The sequence below is a fragment of the Nerophis ophidion genome, linkage group LG25, assembly GCF_033978795.1.
Source record: "Nerophis ophidion isolate RoL-2023_Sa linkage group LG25, RoL_Noph_v1.0, whole genome shotgun sequence".
In the NCBI taxonomy this organism is placed as follows: Eukaryota; Metazoa; Chordata; class Actinopteri; order Syngnathiformes; family Syngnathidae; genus Nerophis; species Nerophis ophidion.
In genome coordinates this window covers 18,818,169-18,836,029 of record NC_084635.1, presented here as the reverse complement: position 1 = coordinate 18,836,029, position 17,861 = coordinate 18,818,169, and the positions used below count along the sequence as shown (strand labels likewise).

Genomic DNA, 17,861 nt, shown 5'->3' with positions numbered 1-17,861 from the left:
CAAGGGTTATGGGTATTTGTTCTGTTGTGCTTATGTTGTGTTACGGTGCGGATGTTCTCCTGAAATGTGCTTGTCATTCTTGTTATGTGTGTGGGTTCACAGTGTGGTGTAATAGTGTTAAAGTTGTTTATACGGCCACCCTCAGTGTGACCTGTATGGCTGTTGACCAAGTATGCATTGCATTCACTTGTGTGTGTGTAGAAGCCGCATATATTACGTGACTGGGCCGGCACGCTGTTTACATGGAGGAAAAGCGGACGTGACGACAGGTTGAAGAGCAGTGGGTGTCAAACTCAAATACAAATTGGGCCAAAATTCTGAACTGAACAAAGCCGCGGGCCAAAGTTGAACAACTTAACCTTTTAATAGGGACCCAAACAAGTTTTGCATTGAATATTGAACAAGCAAGGCTTATATAACTTTAGAGTGACATGCAAAATCGAGTTTTCTTGGTAGCGGGTTTGTATATTGTAGCGTCCCGGAAGAGTTAGTGCTGCAAGGGTTCTGGGTATTTGTTCTGTTGTGTTTATGTTGTGTTACGGTGCGGATGTTCTCCCGGAATGTGTTTGTCATTCTTGTCTGGTGTGGGTTCACAGTGTGTTGTAACAGTGTTAAAGTTGTTTATACGGCCACCCTCAGTGTGACCTGTATGGCTGTTGACCAAGTATGCATTGCATTCACTTGTGTGTGTGTAGAAGCCGCATATATTACGTGACTGGGCCGGCACGCTGTTTATATGGAGGAAAAGCGGGCGTGACGACAGGTTGTAGAGCAGGGGTGTCAAACTGAAATACAGATTGGGCCAAAATTCTGAACTGAACAAAGCCGCGGGCCAAAGTTGAACAACTTAACCTTTTAATAGGGACCCAAACAAGTTTTGCATTGAATATTGAACAAGCAAGGCTTATATAACTTTATAGTGACATGCAAAATCGAGTTGTCTTGGTAGCGGGGTTGTATATTGTAGCGTCCCGGAAGAGTTAGTGCTGCAAGGGTTCTGGGTATTTGTTCTGTTGTGTTTATGTTGTGTTACGGTGCGGATGTTCTCCCGGAATGTGTTTGTCATTCTTGTCTGGTGTGGGTTCACAGTGTGGTGTAACAGTGTTAAAGTTGTTTATACGGCCACCCTCAGTGTGACCTGTATGGCTGTTGACCAAGTATGCATTGCATTCACTTGTGTGTGTGTAAAAGCCGCATATATTACGTGACTGGGCCGGCACGCTGTTTATATGGAGGAAAAGCGGGCGTGACGACAGGTTGTAGAGCAGGGGTGTCAAACTCAAATACAGATTGGGCCAAAATTCTAAACTGAACAAAGCCGCGGGCCAAAGTTGAACAACTTAACCTTTTAATAGGGACCCAAACAAGTTTTGCATTGAATATTGAACAAGCAAGGCTTATATAACTTTATAGTGACATGCAAAATCGAGTTTTCTTGGTAGCGGGGTTGTATATTGTAGCGTCCCGGAAGAGTTAGTGCTGCAAGGGTTTCTGGGTATTTGTTCTGTTGTGTTTATGTTGTGTTACGGTGCGGATGTTCTCCCGCAATGTGTTTGTCATTCTTGTTTGGTGTGGGTTCACAGTGTGGTGTAACAGTGTTAAAGTTGTTTATACGGCCACCCTCAGTGTGACATGTAGGGCTGTTGACCAAGTATGCCTTGCATTCACTTGTGTGTGTGTAGAAGCCGCATATATTACGTGACTGGGCCGGCACGCTGTTTATATGGAGGAAAAGCGGACGTGACGACAGGTTGAAGAACAGGGGGTGTCAAACTCAAATACAGATTGGTCCAAAATTCTGAACTGAACAAAGCCGCGGGCCAAAGTTGAACAACTTAACCTTTTAATAGGGACCCAAACAAGTTTTGCATTGAATATTGAACAAGCAAGGCTTATATAACTTTATAGTGACATGCAAAATCGAGTTTTCTTGGTAGCGGGGTTGTATATTGTAGCCTCCCGGAAGAGTTAGTGCTGCAAGGGATCCTGTGTATTTGTTCTGTTGTGTTTATGTTGTGTTACGGTGCGGATGTTCTCCCGGAATGTGTTTGTCATTCTTGTTTGGTGTGGGTTCATCGTGTGGTGTAACAGTGTTAAAGTTGTTTATACGGCCACCCTCAGTGTGACTTGTATGGCTGTTGACCAAGTATGCCTTGCATTCACTTGTGTGTGTGTAGAAGCCGCATATATTACGTGACTGGGCCGGCACGCTGTTTATATGGAGGAAAAGAGGGCGTGACGACAGGTTGTAGAGCAGGGGTGTCAAACTCAAATACAGATTGGGCCAAAATTTTAAACTGAACAAAGCCGCGGGCCAAAGTTGAACAACTTAACCTTTTAATAGGGACCCAAACAAGTTTTGCATTGAATATTGAACAAGCAAGGCTTATATAACTTTATAGTGACATGCAAAATCGAGTTTTCTTGGTAGCGGGGTTGTATATTGTAGCGTCCCGGAAGAATTAGTGCTGCAAGGGTTTCTGGGTATTTGTTCTGTTGTGTTTATGTTGTGTTACGGTGCGGATGTTCTCCCGGAATGTGTTTGTCATTCTTGTTTGGTGTGGGTTCACAGTGTGGTGCAACACTGTTAAAGTTGTTTATACACGCCACCCTCAGTGTGACTTGTATGGCTGTTGACCAAGTATGCATTGCATTCACTTGTGTGTGTGTAGAAGCCGCATATATTACGTGACTGGGCCGGCACGCTGTTTACATGGAGGAAAAGCGGGCGTGACGACAGGTTGTAGAGCAGGGGTGTCAAACTCAAATACAGATTGGGCCAAAATTCTGAACTGAACAAAGCCGCGGGCCAAAGTTGAACAACTTAACCTTTTAATAGGGACCCAAACACGTTTGCATTGAATATTGAACAAGCAAGGCTTATATAACTTTATAGTGACATACAAAATCGAGTTGTCTTGGTAGCGGGGTTGTATATTGTAGCATCCCGGAAGAGTTAGTGCTGCAAGGGGTTCTGGGTATTTGTTCTGTTGTGTTTATGTTGTGTTACGGTGCGGATGTTCTGCCGGAATGTGTTTGTCATTCTTGTTTGGTGTGGGTTCACAGTGTTGTGTAACAGTGTTAAAGTTGTTTATACACGCCACCCTCAGTGTGACTTGTATGGCTGTTGAACAAGTATGCCTTGCATTCACTTGTGTGTGTGTAGAAGCTGCATATATTACGTGACTGGGCCGCCACGCTGTTTGTATGGAGGAAAAGCGGGCGTGACGACAGGTTGTAGAGCAGGGGTGTCAAACTCAAATACAGATTGGGCCAAAATTCTAAACTGAACAAAGCCGCGGGCCAAAGTTGAATAACAACCTTTTAATAGGGACCCAAACAAGTGTTGCATTGAATATTCAACAAGCAAGGCTTATATAACTTTATAGTGACATGCAAAATCGAGTTTTCTTGGTAGCGGGGTTGTATATTGTAGCGTCCCGGAAGAATTAGTGCTGCAAGGGTTTCTGGGTATTTGTTCTGTTGTGTTTATGTTGTGTTACGGTGCGGATGTTCTCCCGGAATGTGTTTGTCATTCTTGTTTGGTGTGGGTTCACAGTGTGGTGCAACACTGTTAAAGTTGTTTATACACGCCACCCTCAGTGTGACTTGTATGGCTGTTGACCAAGTATGCATTGCATTCACTTGTGTGTGTGTAGAAGCCGCATATATTACGTGACTGGGCCGGCACTCTGTTTACATGGAGGAAAAGCGGGCGTGACGACAGGTTGTAGAGCAGGGGTGTCAAACTCAAATACAGATTGGGCCAAAATTCTGAACTGAACAAAGCCGCGGGCCAAAGTTGAACAACTTAACCTTTTAATAGGGACCCAAACACGTTTGCATTGAATATTGAACAAGCAAGGCTTATATAACTTTATAGTGACATACAAAATCGAGTTGTCTTGGTAGCGGGGTTGTATATTGTAGCATCCCGGAAGAGTTAGTGCTGCAAGGGGTTCTGGGTATTTGTTCTGTTGTGTTTATGTTGTGTTACGGTGCGGATGTTCTCCCGGAATGTGTTTGTCATTCTTGTTTGGTGTGGGTTCACAGTGTTGGTGTAACAGTGTTAAAGTTGTTTATACACGCCACCCTCAGTGTGACTTGTATGGCTGTTGAACAAGTATGCCTTGCATTCACTTGTGTGTGTGTAGAAGCTGCATATATTACGTGACTGGGCCGCCACGCTGTTTATATGGAGGAAAAGCGGGCGTGACGACAGGTTGTAGAGCAGGGGTGTCAAACTCAAATACAGATTGGGCCAAAATTCTAAACTGAACAAAGCCGCGGGCCAAAGTTGAATAACAACCTTTTAATAGGGACCCAAACAAGTGTTGCATTGAATATTCAACAAGCAAGGCTTATATAACTTTATAGTGACATGCAAAATCGAGTTGTCTTGGTAGCCGGGTTGTATATTGTAGCGTCCCGGAAGAGTTAGTGCTGCAAGGGCTTCTGGGTATTTGTTATGTTGTGTTACGGTGCGGATGTTCTCCCGGAATGTGTTTGTCATTCTTGTTTGGTGTGGGTTCACAGTGTGGTGTAACAGTGTTAAAGTTGTTTATACGGCCACCCTCAGTGTGACTTGTATGACTGTTGAACAAGTATGCCTTGCATTCACTTGTGTGTGTGTAGAAGCCGCATATATTACGTGACTGGGCCGGCACGCTGTTTATATGGAGGAAAAGCGGGCGTGACGACAGGTTGTAGAGCAGGGGTGTCAAACTCAAAAACAGACTGGGCCAAAATTCTAAACTGAACAAAGCCGCGGGCCAAAGTTGAACAACTTAACCTTTTAATAGGGACCCAAACAAGTTTTGCATTGAATATTCAACAAGCAGGGCTTATATAACTTTATAGTGACATGCAAAATCGAGTTGTCTTGGTAGCGGGGTTGTATATTGTAGCGTCCCGGAAGAGTTAGTGCTGCAAGGGTTTCTGGGTATTTGTTCTGTTGTGTTTATGTTGTGTTACGGTGCGGATGTTCTCCCGGAATGTGTTTGTCATTTTTGTTTGGTGTGGGTTCACAGTGTGGTGTAACAGTGTTAAAGTTGTTTAAACGGCCACCCTCAGTGTGACTTGTATGGCTGTTGACCAAGTATGACTTGCATTCACTTGTGTGTGTGTAGAAGCCGCATATATTACGTGACTGGGCCGGCACGCTGTTTATATGGAGGAAAAGCGGACGTGACGACAGGTTGTAGAGCAGGGGTGTCAATCTCAAATACAGATTGGGCCAAAATTCTAAACTGAACAAAGCCGCGGGCCAAAGTTGAACAACTTAACCTTTTAATAGGGACCCAAACAAGTGTTGCATTGAATATTCAACAAGCAAGGCTTATATAACTTTATAGTGACATGCAAAATCCAGTTTTCTTGGTAGCGGGGTTGTATATTGTAGCGTCCCGGAAGAGTTGGTGCTGCAAGGGTTCTGGGTATTTGTTCTGTTGTGTTTATGTTGTGTTACGGTGCGGATGTTCTCCCGGAATGTGTTTGTCATTCTTGTTTGGTGTGGGTTCACAGTGTGGTGTAACAGTGTTAAAGTTGTTTATACACGCCACCCTCAGTGTGACTTGTATGGCTGTTGAACAAGTATGCCTTGCATTCAATTGTGTGTGTGTAGAAGCTGCATATATTACGTGACTGGGCCGCCACGCTGTTTATATGGAGGAAAAGCGGGCGTGACGACAGGTTGTAGAGCAGGGGTGTCAAACTCAAATACAGATTGGGCCAAAATTCTAAACTGAACAAAGCCGCGGGCCAAAGTTGAATAACAACCTTTTAATAGGGACCCAAACAAGTGTTGCATTGAATATTCAACAAGCAAGGCTTATATAACTTTATAGTGACATGCAAAATCGAGTTGTCTTGGTAGCCGGGTTGTATATTGTAGCGTCCCGGAAGAGTTAGTGCTGCAAGGGTTTCTGGGTATTTGTTATGTTGTGTTACGGTGCGGATGTTCTCCCGGAATGTGTTTGTCATTCTTGTTTGGTGTGGGTTCACAGTGTGGTGTAACAGTGTTAAAGTTGTTTATACGGCCACCCTCAGTGTGACTTGTATGACTGTTGAACAAGTTTGCCTTGCATTCACTTGTGTGTGTGTAGAAGCCGCATATATTACGTGACTGGGCCGGCACGCTGTTTATATGGAGGAAAAGCGGGCGTGACGACAGGTTGTAGAGCAGGGGTGTCAAACTCAAAAACAGACTGGGCCAAAATTCTAAACTGAACAAAGCCGCGGGCCAAAGTTGAACAACTTAACCTTTTAATAGGGACCCAAACAAGTTTTGCATTGAATATTGAACAAGCAAGGCTTATATAACTTTATAGTGACATGCAAAATCGAGTTGTCTTGGTAGTGGGGTTGTATATTGTAGCGTCCCGGAAGAGTTAGTGCTGCAAGGGTTTCTGGGTATTTGTTCTGTTGTGTTTATGTTGTGTTACGGTGCGGATGTTCTCCCGGAATGTGTTTGTCATTCTTGTTTGGTGTGGGTTCACAGTGTGGTGTAACAGTGTTAAAGTTGTTTAAACGCCCACCCTCAGTGTGACTTGTATGGCTGTTGACCAAGTATGACTTGCATTCACTTGTGTGTGTGTAGAAGCCGCATATATTACGTGACTGGGCCGGCACGCTGTTTATATGGAGGAAAAGCGGACGTGACGACAGGTTGTAGAGCAGGGGTGTCAAACTCAAATACAGATTGGGCCAAAATACTAAACTGAACAAAGCCGCGGGCCAAATTTGAACAAATTAACCTTTTAATAGGGACCCAAACAAGTTTTGCATTGAATATTGAACAAGCAAGGCTTATATAACTTTATAGTGACATGCAAAATCGAGTTTTCTTGGTAGCGGGGTTGTATATTGTAGCGTCCCGGAAGAGTTGGTGCTGCAAGGGTTCTGGGTATTTGTTCTGTTGTGTTTATGTTGTGTTACGGTGCGGATGTTCTCCCGGAATGTGTTTGTCATTCTTGTTTGGTGTGGGTTCACAGTGTGGTGTAACAGTGTTAAAGTTGTTTATACGGCCACCCTCAGTGTGTCACCACCTGCTGCCATCTTGTGGTTAGTTTACTCAGTTTCCCTTGTTGGTGCAGCAGACTTGTCTCTGACGTTTGGTCTTCCTTAGAGTTCCTGTGTTTCCTGTGGGCGGAGCTGCAAGACGTGCACAGCTGGATCTCATTTTTCCTGCACTATATCATCAGCACCTGGCCAACTGGATGGTACTTGGCTATTCCACTCCTTGACGGTGTTTGATGAGTCCTCCTAGTCGCTTTGTATTTTTGCCTCAGACCTGCTTGTCAATTGCCTGTGCCATCCAGTTGGTTTGTATATCGTAGTTTGCAGGTCTTGCAATTTCGACCCTAGTTTTAGTTTAGTTTGTAGTTTAGACTTTGTTCTTTTATCACGGTGCCTTTTTGTGTCCCTCTTTTTCCGCACTGTCGCCTTTTGTTGCATTATAGTTTTTGAGCATTTTTGTGTTGACTTTTCTTATTTGTGAAGAAAAAGACTATCCATCCATCCATTTTCTACCGCTTATTCCCTTTTGGGGTCGCGGGGGGCGCTGGCGCCTATCTCAGCTACAATCGGGCGGAAGGCGGGGTACACCCTGGACAAGTCGCCACCTCATCGCAGGGCCAACACAGATAGACAGACAACATTCACACTCACATTCACACACTAGGGCCAATTTAGTGTTGCCAATCAACCTATCCCCAGGTGCATGTCTTTGGAAGTGGGAGGAAGCCGGAGTACCCGGAGGGAACCCACGCATTCACGGGGAGAACATGCAAACTCCACACAGAAAGATCCTCAGCCTGGAATTGAACCCAGGACTGCAGGACCTTCGTATTGTGAGGCAGACGCACTAACCCCTCTGCCACCGTGAAGCCAAGAAAAAGACTATTTACTCTCAAATTCATCTGCATCCTTGGGTCCGTTTGTTCCACTGCTAAACGAACTGTGACACAGTGTGACTTGTATGGCTGTTGACCATGTACGCCTTGCATTCACTTGTGTGTGTGTAGAAGCCGCATATATTACGTGACTGGGCTGGCACGCTGTTTATATGGAGGAAAAGCGGACGTGACGACAGGTTGTAGAGGATGCTAAAAGCAGTACCTTTAAGGCACGCCCCCAATATTGTTGTCCGGGTGGAAATTCGGGAGAATGGTTGCCCCGGGAGATTTTCAGGGGGGCACTGAAATTCGTGATTCTCCTGGAAAGATCGTGAGGGTTGGCAAGTATGAGAATTAGCGTTGAATGCTGTGATACAGCGGCACCCCCACTGTATAATACCGGCGGGCCAGCTCTAATGTTAATTCATTATTGACTCAAGGGCCAAATGAAATTAGACGGCGGGCCAATATTTGGCCCGCTGGCCAGAATTTGACACCCATGGGATAAAGTATACAAATGAGTTTTAAAGTGAGACTTAAATGCTTCTACTGAGGTAGCATCTCGAACTGTAACAGTAGTAAAGGGGTAAACCTCCCGAGTGCCCCGAGACGCCATAAAGGAGCCTCCACTGTTTGATGTACTTTATCGTCATGCCCAACACAATTTTATTATATAATCTTAAATACAAAAAGGTTACAAAAACAGAAAAAAATATACTTGAAATACAGTATATTAACACCTTTCCACAAATCCATCATCACAGGAGCTAATAATTACATGAAAAATCCCTTACGAAAGCTACAAAAAAACTACTCTGTGGAGCATAAAAAAGTTTCCTGCTTTAAAGTATTTATTTTTTATCACCCCTATAACATCTGAACACTTCCAGCTATGATAACACAGCAGTTTTGTACAAAGAGATACAGCAGATAATTAACATGTTTTATTTAGTCCCTTGACTGCAGCAAATTTATCAACTTGTGTTTTGCACCCTAACTGGCATTAACATTGACAACAAGTGTGAAGTGCAATCTAAAACTTGACATTGATAGCCTTATTTGACGCAAAATCATCAATTACATCGACATACGAAATCTGTTGTGCAACTGTATGATTGATGCTGATGGCAAGTCCAGAGCTGTGCTCCTGTCACTTCAGCTTGGTAAAAACTCTTCTCTGTTTCAGCAACTGTCACTGGAAGGGTCAAACCAATCCTGAGTGCAGTCCATTGGGGGAGATTTCTGCCAGCTCTTTCTCATGGATGAAAGTCAGCAGCTCAAGCAGAGTCAGTGGCTTATCCAGAGTATTTGTACATGGGTGGTACCTAGTTCTGCAGGGATGGCACCCATATAACAATCGGTCAGTCCCAGGAGCAGCTGTAGCTACTATAGTAGTTTTCTACGGTTAGCACCTCCAAGTATGGAGTGAATCTTCTTGCAAGACAATCGCTGACATTGAAAAATAATACAAAGCACTGAGTTATTACAGTCTGTCGGACAACTTGCAACAGCTGATGCCAAACACAAATACAGTATGTCCAATTTCCCCTTTTATTAAAGGCCTACTGAAACCCACTAATACCGACCACGCAGTCTGATAATTTATACATCAATGGTGAAATTTTAACATTGCAACACATGCCAAAACGGCCTTTTTAGTTTACTAAATTGCAATTTTAAATTTTACGGCGAAGTGTCGTGTTGAAAATGTCGCGGTATGATGACTCGTATGATGACGCCTGCATCTGACGTCTCGGGTTGTAGCGGGCATTATTTTCCAGCCCGATCCAAGCTATAAGTAGTCTGCTTTAATCGCATAACTACACAGTATTCTGGACATCTGTGTTGCTGAATCTTTTGCAATTTGTTCAATTAATAATGGAGAAGTCAAAGTAGAAAGATGGAGGTGGGAAGCTTTTAGCCTTTAGCCACACAAACACATTCAGTGTTTCCTTGTTTAAAATTCCCGAAGATGAAGCTTTACTATGGATCAGAGCGGTCAAGCGAACATGGATCCCGACCACATGTCAACCGGCAGTTTTCGGTGAGAAAATTGTGGTAATAAGTCAGCTCTTACCGGAGACATCAGCGGGGCGTCCGTCTTGCTGCATCTGCGTGACTTCCCTCAGAGACTCTGCCGTCAACACACCCGTTGCCACACCCTTCCGCTTTTCAGGTACTTTATAATCTCACTAAAAGACTAGTAACACAATAGGCAGATAAGGGATTTTCCAGAATTATCCTAGTAAATGTATCTAATGACATCTGAATCGCTCCCACTGCCCTCGTCTTTTGTTTTGTTTCTTCTAGTCCTTCACTCTAAATTTCTTCATCCACAAATCTTTCATCCTCGCTCAAATTAATGGGGAAATTGTCGCTTTCTCGATCCGAATAGCTATAGCTTCTGCTGGCTATGATTGTAAACAATGTGAGGATGTGAAGAGCCCTACAACCCGTGATGTCACGCGCACATCGTCTGCTACTTCCAGCAAAGGCAAAGCTTTTTTATTAGCAACCACAAGTTGCGAACTTTATCATCTATGTTCTCTACTAAATCCTTTCAGCAAAAATATGGCAATATCGAGAAATTATCAAGTATGACACATAGAATGGACCTGCTATCCCCGTTTGAATAAGAAAATCTCATTTCAGTAGGCCTTTAAGTAAAATTGTAACATTAATAAACCTTTATTTAAATTTAAACACATTTGGTCACATGCACCTGGGGATAAGTTGATTGGCAACACTAAATTGGCCCTTGTGTGTGAATGTGAGTGTGAATGTTGTCTGTCTATCTGTGTTGGCCCTGCGATGAGGTGGCGACTTGTCCAGGGTGTACCCTGCCTTCCGCCCGATTGTAGCTGAGATAGGCGCCAGCGCCCCCCGCGACCCCGAAAGGGAATAAGCGGTAGAAAATGGATGGATGGATGGGATTTGGTCATCATTCAAATCCACTCTTTACATAGCTGCCAACAGAATTTTTTTAAATCTCCATCCATCCATCCTTTTCCTACCGCTTATTCCCCTTGGGGTCGCGGGGGGCGTTGGTGCCCATCTCAGCTACAATCGGGCGGAAGGCGGAGTACACCCCGGACAAGTCGCAACCTCATCGCAGGGCCCATTTTAAACATGCTTGTGTAAAAAAAAATATCGTAACTAAAATAACTTATGTTTTGTGAAAGACCACAGACACCTGGGACCTGGCTGCCCATCATCGGTCATCAGCAATCAAAAAAGAATACCTGCCACCTGGATATGTGCGCACTGATTAAAAATTCTTGTCAATATATGCGGGCACTGTGCGCCAGATAAAATTGCCGACCACTACAATTTGAAGTATAAACGATACAACGGTGAATATTAAGAGTATGTGAACCATTTATACTTTGTTTACTTCCCTGACGACCTCCTTAGATTGTTTTAATCCATGAGAAATAGCTAGCTATCCATCCATTTTCTATCGATGTCCCTCAAGCAACTGAAATGCATCAAACCTGTCCAAGTGTGGAGAGTGTTTTGCATATTACCCATCAGGCCTACAAAATGGGTCAAATTGGTGTATTTTTTAATTGTGTTTGGTACAATTAAACATTTTTCATAATGTCCACATAGTTCAGTGGGCAAGTTGTTTGTTGTATGTTTTAACTTTCTGTGTTGTTTGATTAATTAAACCATTAGTTGGAAAGGGGGCAGCATGGTAGTACAGGGGTTAGTACAATACGAAGGGCTCGGGTTCTTTCTGTGTGGAATTTGCATGTACTCCCCGTGACTGTGTGGTAGAGATGCGCGGTTTGCGGTCTCATCCGCGGAGTCCACGGATAAACCGCGGGTCGGGCGAGTGATATGACGAAAAAATAGATTTTAATTAGATTCAGGCGGGTGGCGGTTGAACCATCTGGAAATATTAGAAATACATGGTTCTGGGATCGGTATCCTTTACCATTCAAAGGGCCATTTAAGACCCGTGTCACAAAGCGAAGAAGACAATAGGAGACGCTAATATTCTCTTGAATGACTGCCGGCAGTCACCCAGATAATAAGTATTAGGGCGTGCTATGAAGCCATTGGCTTTGTCGCCTTCTACAGCATGTACCATCTGCTTGTCAGTCCAGCAACATGTTGTGTGTGGCTTCCGCAGACACACGCACGCGACTGGAAGGCATACTGGGTGACACAGAGTACACTAATGGTTGTGATATAAACAATTTTAACACTTTTAGTAATATGCTCCACGCTGTGAAGCCACACCAAACAAGATTGACAAACACAATTCGGGAGAACATCCTCCCAGTAACACAACATAAACGCGTTACTGGGAGGATGTGTTGCGTTTATGTTGTGTTACTGTGAGGATGTTCTCCCGAAATGTGTTTGTCATTCTTGTTTGGTGTGGCTTCACAGCGTGGCGCATATTAGTAAGAGTGTTAAAATTGTTTATATCACAACCATCAGTGTACTCTGTATCACCCAGTATGCCTTTCAATCTTATATGTGATTGCGGAAGCTGCACACAACATGTTGCCGGACTAACAATCGGTTTGTACATGTTGTTGAAGGTTTCAAAGGCAAAGGCTTCACAGCACGCCCATATTTTTGTCATCAGGATGAACGCCATTGGATATTCGCGAGAACGTTAGCGGCTCCCATTATCTTCATTACTCTGTAAAACGGGTTTAAATAGCTCTGTGAGTGGTAAAGGTGGCCGACCTCTGATGTATTTCAGCGAGCGGGCGGCAGGCGGTTGCGGTTCTGATAAAATGTTGGTTCGGGTGGACGGTGGGTGGATGACAACGTTGGTGATGTGGTTGCGGATGATATAATTGCCTATCCACGCATCTCCACTGCGTGGGTTCCCTCCAGGTACTCTAGCTTACTCTACCTCCAAGACATGCACCTAGGGATAGGTTGATTGGCAACCCGAAATTGGCCTTAGTTTGTGAATGTGAGTGTGAATGTGTGTGTATATATATATATATATATATATATATATATATATATATATATATATATTTATATATATATGTGTATATATATGTATGTATATATATATATATATATATATATATATATATATATATATATATATATATATGTATATATATATATAGATCAAACCAATATAACAAGGGGGTAATGGCTCAACACACGCACACACACACAACGTCCTGTTAATGTGTTCCAAAACAAAAAAAGGAAAACCATTTTCTTGTGTCTGGGAATATTTGTGGTATGGTTAAACACACTTGGAGTTTCTTAGTGATAAACAAGAAGTGGCTTCACCGCTAGCCTTATCACAAACTAGCAGTAACAGGCGATCCTTCATTGGCTTGTGTCCCAGTAGTGCGTTCTTCTTTGCTTTAACAAAGTTTCGTTGGGGCATCTTTTTCAGTCTCCTCACAATTAAAGACTTGCTGCGGAACAAAGTCCCCTTTCCTTTTAAATTCCTCGAACTAAAGGGGCCGCAAGCCGATGGGTTGGGCGTAAGGACCCCCCTGCCTCTTCAAAATGGCCATGCCCGCCTGTACAGGAAATTATGTCATCAAAGTGGCAACCCCCGATAGCTTTTAGCAACTTGCAAAATGAATAAAATGAATGAAAGTCTTTGGACGCCAAGACGTGGTCTGAAAACAGGCATATTTGGCGCGATGTAAAGGTTTGTAAACCTAGAGGCGTCCTTGAATCGAGATTCCACTGTATAAAAAAAAGCTCACATAAAACCATTTGTTTCTCCTCCATTTGAAAATGTGAGCATTTTTAGCACTACTGTTTAATACCAGTCAATGCATGTCATCAGAATCAGGTAATACCGTTGTGATCCGGTTCCCGGATCACATCTTTAGTCTGGCTTTTGAGTCCTTTTTGGTGTTTTCTAATTATTTTTGTACTCTTCATGTTCTGAGTAGTGCACTTCCTGTTTTATCTCGTTTCCATGGTTTCTCATTTGTTCCACCTGCTATGCTTTTTGACGCACACCTGTTGGCAATTGTTTACTTTAGTATTTAAGCCTGCATTCTACCTCAGTTCGTTCTTGGCTCAAGGTTTGCGGTAAGCAACAGTCAGGTTTATTATTCTGCTTTGTATTAACCTTGCTAAGTTACGTCCTAGCTTCGCGTGCACTCTGCACATCGTTTCTATTGGACTTTGTATTCGATGCTTGCTAACTAGTAGCATTAGCTTTCCTTGCGTAGGCACGCCGTTTCATTTCTGTTTTGTACAAGTTTTCGTTTACCCTTTTGTATATTAAAATCAGCTCTTACCTGCTATCCTGCCTGTCTGGTCCTGCCGCATCTGGGGGTGACATCTTAGCGCATCACAATGTGTTTTAAATGCGACAAATACACCAACTAATATTTTTGTCTTCATGAAAGAAATGAATCTATGTGTTAAACATGCTAGTATTATCATTAAACACCTTTAACTTGTTAACAAAAACACATCTTTCATAAATAAATAAGTAAATATTAATTATATATATGAATTAAGTAGATCCCCTTGACTTGATCAATTGAAAAGTAACTCGCATACAAAAAAAGTATGCTGCTTTGGTAGATCAGGCCTTACGTGTAGGTTTTCTGTAAACCCCAACACAAAGGCCCCTGTTAAAGACTTTAAAGGCCTACTGAAATGAGATTTTCTTATTTAAACGGGAATAGCAGGTCCATTCTATGTGTCATACTTGATCATTTCACAATATTGCCATATTTTTGCTGAAAGGATTTAGTAGAGAAAATCGACGATAAAGTTCGCCACTTTTGGTACTTCCTGAAAAAGCCTCGCCTTTACCGGAAGTCGCAGACGAAGACGTCACATGTTTATGGCTCGTCATATATTCACACTGATTTTAATGGGAGTCTCCAACAAAAACAGTTATTCTGACCGAGAAAACGACAATTTCCCAATTAATTTGAGCGAAGATGAAAGATTTGTGTTTGAGGATATTGATAGCGACGGACTAAAAAAAAAAAAAAAAACGCGATAGCATTGAGCCGTATTCCGATACTTTTAAAGACATTTACTAGGATAATTCTGGGAAATCCCTTATCTTTTCATTGTGTTGCTAGTGTTTTAGTGAGTTTAATAGTACCTGATAACCGGAAGGGTGTGTCCACGGCCGGGTGTTGACGCACAGTGTCTCAGGGGAGTGGACGGCAGCTATGGACGGCACAAGCTCAGCTTTTCTACGGTAAGAACTGACTTTTTAACCACAATTTTCTCACCGAAACCTGCTGGTTGACATTTGGTCTGGATCCATGTCTGCTTGATCGCGCTGTGATCCATGGTAAATTTTCACCTCTGAGAATTTTAAACAAGGAAACACCGTGTGTTTGTGTGGCTAAAGGCTAAAGCTTCCCCACTCCATCTTTCTACTGTGACTTCTCCAATATTAATTGAACAAATTGCAAAAGATTCAGCAACACAGATGTCCAAAATACTGTATAATTATGCCGTTAAAGCAGACGACTTTTACCTGTGTGTGTGCGTAGCGCTCACACTTCCTAAAACCCTGTGACGTCACGCGTACACGTCATCATTACACGACGTTTCTAGGACGAAACTCCCGGGAAATTTAAAATTGTAATTTAGTAAACTAAAAAAGCTGTATTGGCATGTGTTGCAATGTTAATATTTCTTCATTGATGTATAAACTTTCAGACTGCGTGGTGGGTAGTAGTGGGTTTCAGTCGGCCTTTAAAGTCTCTTTATTATCAATTTCTCCAAATATGCAAGACATGTTGTCTCCAATTCGGACTTCAGAGTCCAAATTTAACTCATTGTCTCCCGCATCTTCTTGTGTGAACTTGATGTTGTTTTCCACTGAGTTCATGTGAAGGTTTTCACTTTTTGACTTCAGATTTTAACACACGTGTAATCCACAAATCTGTACCAGTGACTTGATGTTGTTCCCCTAAAAAGAGCTGAGAGTTCAATGACCTGGATGATTACTTATGGACAACACAGCAGACAGCAGGAAACCCCAAACCAACAGTCAACACTGTCCAGTGAAGCGTGGCAAGGGTGCCATATTATATAGACACACATGTCCATGTGATAGTGTTTACAGACATCTACATTGTACAGCAGCATGTGCATGTATCCTGTGTTTACCATGCATCTCATAGGGATCACTAACAATATGATGGTGCCTTCATGCATTCACCTTCCAAGGTCCCCAGAAAGTTTCCATGCAGAAGCCAATCAATTCAACAATTGATCCCGTGTCTAACTGAGATGCCAAGTTAACAATTAAGTGGTCCAGTGTGAAGGGGACCTTGCAGAATAACCATGGCATGGTAACTATATGGGTACTTACTGTTCATGTTTACATCTGCTCTGGTATGACAAAAAAAAAAAGAGTATTTTGGAAGAAACTAATTTACAATGACAGTGAAGAGAACGCCATGTCTTTATTGCTGTGACACTGAACTGTAAGATGAGATGACTCCTCACTGTCACAGTATTTAAATATTTATTGAGACTCATAAACAGGCGAAGGTCGAAAGAGCTGCACTGTATACACCCGGAAGCCTGTTGAGTTTTCCCCTTGCAACCCAGAAAAGTGGGGGGGGGGGGTAAAAGCTTGGTTCTCACACTTTCTACACTAGTGTGAAATGTTTATCATCAAAACATATTTCAAAATTCATTACAATATCAAATTGAAGCTTAAAGGGGACATATTATGCAAAAAAAAAACTTTTCCTACCTATTGGCACCTGTTTTTGGGTATTAGAGACCCACATAACTCCAAAAACATTTGAATTAAATGATGGAAGCATGGCCGAGATTTTTGTAAAACAATCTTGCCTTCTTCCAAATTGCTCCAGAAGAGCCGTTTGGAATTCAAGACTTAAGAGACGTATTTTGCCTTAGTTACGTCAGCGGATATCTCCATATATGGTAGCGGTTTACCCGGAGACTTTGCGCGAGTCAACTATTTGTATTCAGTCGTAGTCTAACGTTGTTATCAATAAGTTCCTTCTTTTTCTCTATCCTCTTGTTGTGGGGCACACTGTTTCGTACATGCACATACATCTTTCACTGTTTCCATTTGTAATAAAAAGTAGCACATAGTTCTAACTTTTGTATGCCAGTAGACTTGATATGGAAGCGCTAAAACCGACAAGACTGATGGGGTGGAGACGCAGTCGAAGGGGTCTTGGTCTGGAGGAGGGCTAAGACCGCCCACAAAATGGCGCATTCTGAAGAGATAGTCAGAAAGGGGGGGGAGTATATTTATAGCTAGAATTCACTGAAATTCAAGTATTTCTTATATATATATATATATATATATATATATATACATATGACGAGAGGCTATCCTCACTCAGGTCCGGCTGGAAATCGGGAGAAATTCGGTAGATTTTCGGGGAGAGGCACTGAAATTCGTGAGTCTCCTGGAAAATTCAGGAGGGTTTGCAAGTATAAGTACTAATATAACAAACATGAACTTTCATTCCATAATTTGTTCCACAATGTGTCCTCTGGTGGCAAGGAATAATATGTTTGACAACCAACCTCGTTATCCCCTACATCTAGAAAATTAGGAATAAATAGCAAATTACTAAAGAAAATAAGGCAGCCGCACTGTGATAGCACATGTGGATGAGCAGCTGGTGGGGAAGGTCAGAGGGAAAGAGCTGCTCTCAGCACTGCTTGACATTGGCAACACAACATTAACCAAAAACACCTAACCCACGTCCTTCAAAGTCGTTGGATGTGTATTTACACTTATCGAGATAGGAAACGGGTTGAAGAAAAAAGAAAACACACATAAACATAAACATACGGTACCTGGGGATCGATACTCATACACAGTTTAAATTATTGGTACATTAAAAAATATCTGATTATGATAACTGTGTTGTGTAATTGTTGTATCTTGCTTTTTTGTTACATTTATGAGTATCATTCGCAAACATTATAACAGACTCTGCATGCAGTTGCAATTCCAAGATATTATATGACAGT

General features: G+C 42.5%; 1 long non-coding RNA gene across 1 annotated transcript in view; it reads left to right on the top strand.

The window, feature by feature from the left end:
- LOC133542878 (uncharacterized) overlaps positions 1-17,861 on the top strand; it is a 57,679-nt gene that overhangs the window by 1,002 nt on the left and 38,816 nt on the right. The window contains exon 3 of the long non-coding RNA XR_009804238.1: positions 9,082-9,181. This is a non-coding gene — a long non-coding RNA (uncharacterized LOC133542878). The remainder of the gene's footprint in view (positions 1-9,081; positions 9,182-17,861) is intronic.